The sequence below is a fragment of the Taudactylus pleione genome, unplaced genomic scaffold (assembly GCF_031769625.1).
Source record: "Taudactylus pleione unplaced genomic scaffold, aTauple2 ptg000191l, whole genome shotgun sequence".
In the NCBI taxonomy this organism is placed as follows: domain Eukaryota; kingdom Metazoa; phylum Chordata; class Amphibia; order Anura; family Myobatrachidae; genus Taudactylus; species Taudactylus pleione.
In genome coordinates this window covers 471,974-477,666 of record NW_028284593.1, presented here as the reverse complement: position 1 = coordinate 477,666, position 5,693 = coordinate 471,974, and the positions used below count along the sequence as shown (strand labels likewise).

At 47.1% G+C, this 5,693-nt stretch overlaps 1 pseudogene; it reads left to right on the top strand.

The window, feature by feature from the left end:
• Positions 1-310: 310 nt before the first annotated feature.
• Positions 311-468, top strand: LOC148519292 (U2 spliceosomal RNA; annotated as a pseudogene).
• The last annotated feature ends 5,225 nt before the right edge of the window (positions 469-5,693 follow it).

The following is a 5,693-nucleotide window of genomic DNA, read 5'->3' as shown; positions in this document are numbered from 1 at the left end:
ACCTAATGATGCTATTCAATTCAGTGCCTCTCAATACCGCAGTTGACCCAGTGGGATTTTTTATATCACATTGGAGTGTACTTTAGGATACCGCCTGGGACACCGCATGGGTTCGAGACCAGTCCCAAGTAGAGCGTTACCACATAGGCAAGGTACGAGAGACCTGTGTTCCCTGGTACAGCTGCTGGTGATCGGGGGATTTTATATATTTATGAGTACACGTGTGTTATATGGATGTGCATACCTTAGGTGTATATATTTGTATAATAGATATATATAAAGATACATGTATGTGTGCTCACGGGGTACTAGGTCCTATAAAGTGTAGTCTCTGTTCTTATCAGTTTAATATCTGATATGCCCCTTATCAGGGGGCACATGTTAAATGGAATTTTAGAACAGGGTAGAACAACTGCTCTATCCACTCAACGAATTGACTGGGTATTATAGTTCTTTCGGGACCTACCTGCTCAGGTATAGACTGCAGCAATATAAATACGGTCTTGTTGTGCGACATGAATGGAAGCTTGAACTCCTTTAGTGGAGTTTGGCTGTAGACCTCTTCCATTTAGCACTATTCTCCGTATTGAAGAGAGAGTCATTCTCTACATAAAGCTGAGAGTGTTATGTTCTGGGTTGTTTGTGGACCCGGGGTGGTAGCAGGAGCGATCACAGAAGCGGATTTGAATAAAAAACTAGGTTTTTTAATAAGTGCTTGAGTAGACATAAAATATGGCAGTAAATAAAAGTCCAGGAATATATAAATGTGCACAAGAGTTCTGTGGTGAGAGTAATGGGTTAATGTCCAAGTAGAAACAATTAGAGCTGTCCAGGTGTGCAGGTAGTGTGACTGAAAATAATCAACCAGGTATGCAGGTAGTGATGCAGGAAAATAATAGCCAGGTATGCAGGTAGTGAACTAAGGCAAATGAGCAGGATGTCAGGAGGCTCAGGCACTCAGGTATGGGCAAGGGTGATGGAGGAAGCGGGGTAGTCCAGCGGGAGCTAAGAGCTGACAGGCAGACTGACAGATAGCGAATTCACAGGAACAGGAAAGCACAGAGAACTCCCTCTCAGCTAGGCTGAGATACACGTTGCACTGGCAAAGAAGGAAGGCACTGACCCTTCCTAAATACCCCATGCCGTTCTGTTACTGGCCGGAGGGAACATGTGACTCACCAGGATTGGCCAGCCGCATCACATGGCCAGAAGGCAAGATGGCGGCGCCCATGCCAAATGGAACGGAGACGCCGCCAGGCCTTACCAGCGCAGAGTGACAACAGGCCCGCACAACAACGCGCGCAGCCAAAGCCCCCAGCCAGACACCAGCTCCGCCACCAGACAGCCCGCGCCACAACGACCTCACAGGTAACACCCGCCTAGCACCATGCTGAAATACCCAGGCCGTGACAGAGAGATGGCTTTAGCTTATACTGTAAGAATTTTTACCTCTTATGTCAATTATCACTTGCATAGGTTAAATGTTTGGACCCCTTTCTGGCGGTCGGTGGCTGTTGATCCCGACTTGTTTTATCACACCCCTATAAGGGTGTCTGTATTTTGAAATTTTCCCGTTGTCATAGAAATGATATGTATCCTACAGTCACCGCTGTTACTTCTGTAGACCCGGAGGCTAATTTCCAGGGCCTACAGTCACACCACCCAATATCTGGCCATTCTCATCTGTGCTTGGCAAGTAGCAGTTTGGGAGTCCGTCTGAAAACTAAAGGTGCGTACGCACTTGCCGATATTTTAAAGGACTGAATAACAATATTGTTAGCGTTCAATCGTTCACTATATCGCCAGTGTGTACGCTAAAATTATGAACCATAACGACGAACGACCAAAGATGCGTGCTCCCGCATGTCATTGATCATTGTTGATAATCGCCCAAACATGCAGGACAACCTGACGATATCGTTCAGTGTGTGTGCTCAATGTCATTAACGACACTGAGCACACCCCTGCCGGGAACACACTAGACGATATCACTCACAGAGTAAATCGTTTAGTGTGTACGCACCTTAAGGCGTTGCCAAAGGAAAAAAAAAACCTCTGCTTCAAGTAAATGAGGGGCACTACGTGGTTCAGCTCAGGCTGTTCTCCGAGGGGCATTCTGCCTGACAGGTGTATAATATATATATATATATATATATATATATTATATATATATATTTGTATGGTATTATTTCCATTCTTCATACAAATATTTACTTAGAATCTGGAAACCCAGTTAAACCACTACCTGGGGTTGTCGAGGCTGCAGATATATCCCTTCTTTAATGGGGATAAATACACATTCTATATCTCTGTGTGTGTACCCTGCTCACTTTAAATTTTGGTACTCCATCCATAATAATGATTTATCTCAGACGGAACATAGCTATCTCAGCAGGATGTCTCTACAGCACTGACCCAATGTAGATTTCCTATCAGAACATATAAAATCTAGGTTCTATTCCATCCTCAAGGCTTACTTGGTTAATATTACCACAGACTGCAGTTACAGCTACTATGTCTGAGGGCCACCCGCCAAGAGCTTAGGCAGGTCAGGTCGGGGTTTGTCTTCTACTAGTGTGCATCCAATAAAACACTGGAAAATGTTTTTGTTTGTTTCTATAGCCCTCTCGTTGTGACCTCTATAAATGTAGGGATCACTGGTGGAGATCCACTGTCCAATATGTGATTCTATGTGTACTTTGGGCCTGATTCAGAGCCGCTCGCAAAAAGCGAGCGCTCGCTCTGAATCAGGGCTGCCACTTTGTTTAAAAAACCCGGCCTCCTGTCTGCTCGCTAAGCTGTGGGTGACCACCCACAGCTTTAGCGAGCGGCCAGGTGATGGTCACGATGGACCCTTGTGGTAGGGTCTCGTCTGCCGCAAGCCCCAGTGAGCTTCCGACTCTAATAGAGCCGGAAGCTCACTTCTGACATCACTCATGATGTCAGTAGGGCCGCCCAGAAATGGCAGGCGTTCCTTCAGGAATGCCTCCGTTTGTCCAGACACCCCCCCACCCTGCCTACACCATGTTGTTTTTTTGTTTGTTGCTGTAGTCCTTTGGTTTGATGCGCCAAAGGCACTCATGGGACCTATACAGCTCCAGGAACCCTGTTATGAACTGGCGCTCCCTTACGCTTGTCATTTCTGCGGAAATAAAAAACATAAACTGCTTTAATATATATGTTTACTATTGGACTATTCAAAAATTTTATGCTTTAACACAGTTTGCTTTTATATGTTTATCACAGTTTCATTTTTTATGTTGATACAGTTGAGTTCATTTTAAATGTTGGATGTTTTTAATAAAAAAAACAAAATCAAAAAGTTATCTGACTACATTAATCTGCACCAATGAGGGTCCATTATATCTAAACAATGGTGCGCCAGGGGGATTATCATTGGTTGCACAGTGGTATAAACTAAGATGTGCCAGGGGAAAAAGCATTGTTGGCACAGAGGTTTAAACAATGGTGTGCCAGGGGAATAATCATTGGTGGCACAGAGGTATAAACAATATTGTGCCAGGGGAAAAAGCATTGGTGGTACAGTGGTAGAGGCAGTTGTGGTAGAGGTATAAACAATGTTGTGCCAGGGGAAAAAGCATTGATGGCACAGAGGTATAAACAATGTTGTGCCAGGGGAAAAGCATTGGTGGTACAGTGGTATAAACAATGTTGTGCCAGGGGAAAAAGCATTGATGGCACCACTGAAGGAGAACAGGACAAAGAACACTCAGTCCAACATACCAACTCACTGCAGGAACACAACATCTTCCCCAGGAGGCGAATGCAAAGATGCACCGACACAAGTCTGGGTCTGAGCACCGAACGAACCAGCTCCTGAATGGCTATGGCCTTGTCCATAGGCAGAAAGATCCGAAGTAGGGTTGTGTCCAGAATCATACCCAGGAATTGAAATTTCTACAACGGTATCAACTGAGACTTCTGGAAGTTGACAATCCAGCTGTGTTGTATGAGAATCTGATGCGTAAGAGACAAATGGAGCAGAAGGATTTCTGCCAACTGTGCATTGATAAGCAAGTCATCCAGGTACGGGACAATAGTTACCCCTTGAGAACGCAGATGAGCCACCATTACGGCCATCACCTTGGTGAATACTCTGGGAGCAGATGAGAGACCAAATGGCAGGGCTTGAAACTGGTAATAAGTCTCCCTGATGGCAAATCTGAGGAAACAATGGTGTGCCAGGGGAATAATCATTGGTGGCATAGTGGTAGAATGAGGTTGTATAGTACATATATATTCACTTGGCAATGCTCACAGACGATGTACACGATGCTGCTGTCTCTTCTCCGTCTCTCACAAATTGGAGGAGGGCAGTGGCCAGGGATCCTGCAATACCTCGTACATTGGATCGCAAATCAAGAAAAAACTGCTAATGCTAATGCCTGATATCGGCGGATCGCCCTGATAATTGTAGCATGTGGGGGGGGGGGGGGACCGAAGGTTAAATATTGCTCGGTCGGGCAGGCCAGATTGTCCAGCATACCCGTCCGATGCGATATTTCCCGGTAAACTGTCGGCCGCATTGGGCAGTGTATGCCCAGCCGCGGCCGTCAGACAGACATTTCCTGTGTTCTTTCCTACAGAAGGAACAGGGAAATGTCTCCTCCCCCGGGGGCGGAGCGCGGATGTCTGCCGAATACACTGTGAGAGAAATATCACAGTGTATGCCGACGACATCTGCTGCTGGCAGCCGGCCAGATAAAATGTCTGTCGGTCTGACAGACATTTTTTCTGGCCGTGTATGCCCAGCATAAGATGTGTGTCACATTGTACATGTTAGGTCGTAATCTTGCCATTTTCCCATTAGATCTACGATGCAGATTTACGACGGCGGGGAGGCACATCGTCATCGTAATGGTACAAATAACACACTCGATGTACACAATTGAATGTTACGATTGAACTAAATCGGACATATCGTGCAACAAATCGCAGCAGCAGCCTGTCTGGAGCTTTCGAGGAACCGCCCCTAAACCATAGGCCCTACCCCCTCCCACTTCCCCCACAGGGGGAAGCCAGATTATGGGAAGTTAGGAGCCTAGGGTGAGGGTCCCCCTCTCACATGCTTGCTCCTCCCCTATGGCCCCTCCAGATTAGCTTCTGTGTTCTTATCTCTGCCTCTACAACTGCCAGCTCTCCTCTCCTGCTCCTAGTGGCCGGGCATAGTGTGCATGCACTGCACAGAAGATTGTGATGTTAGACAGCACTGTTATACACAGAGGTGCCCCAGCCCTTCCACCTATACAGTCTTTTCCACCATACTCTTTACAATTCCTGCCTTTGCCCCTTCCCATATCTGTGCCTCTGCCCCCTCCCCATATCTGTGCCTCTGCCCCTTGCCCATATCTGTGCCTTTGTCCCCTCCCCATATCTGTGCCTCTGCCCCTCCCCATATCTCTGCCTCTGCCCCCTCCCCATATCTGTGCCTCTGCCCCCTCCCCATATCTGTGCTTCTGCCCCCTTCCTATATCTGTGCCTTTGCCCCCTCCCCATATATGTGCCTCTGCCCCTTCCCCATATCTGTGCCTTTGCTCCTTCCCCATATCTGTGCCTCTGCCCCCTACCCATATCTGTGCCTCTGCTCCTTCCCCATATCTGTGCCTCTGCCCCTCCCCATATCTGTGCTTCTGCCCCCTTCCCATATCTGTGCCTTTGCCCCTCCCCATATC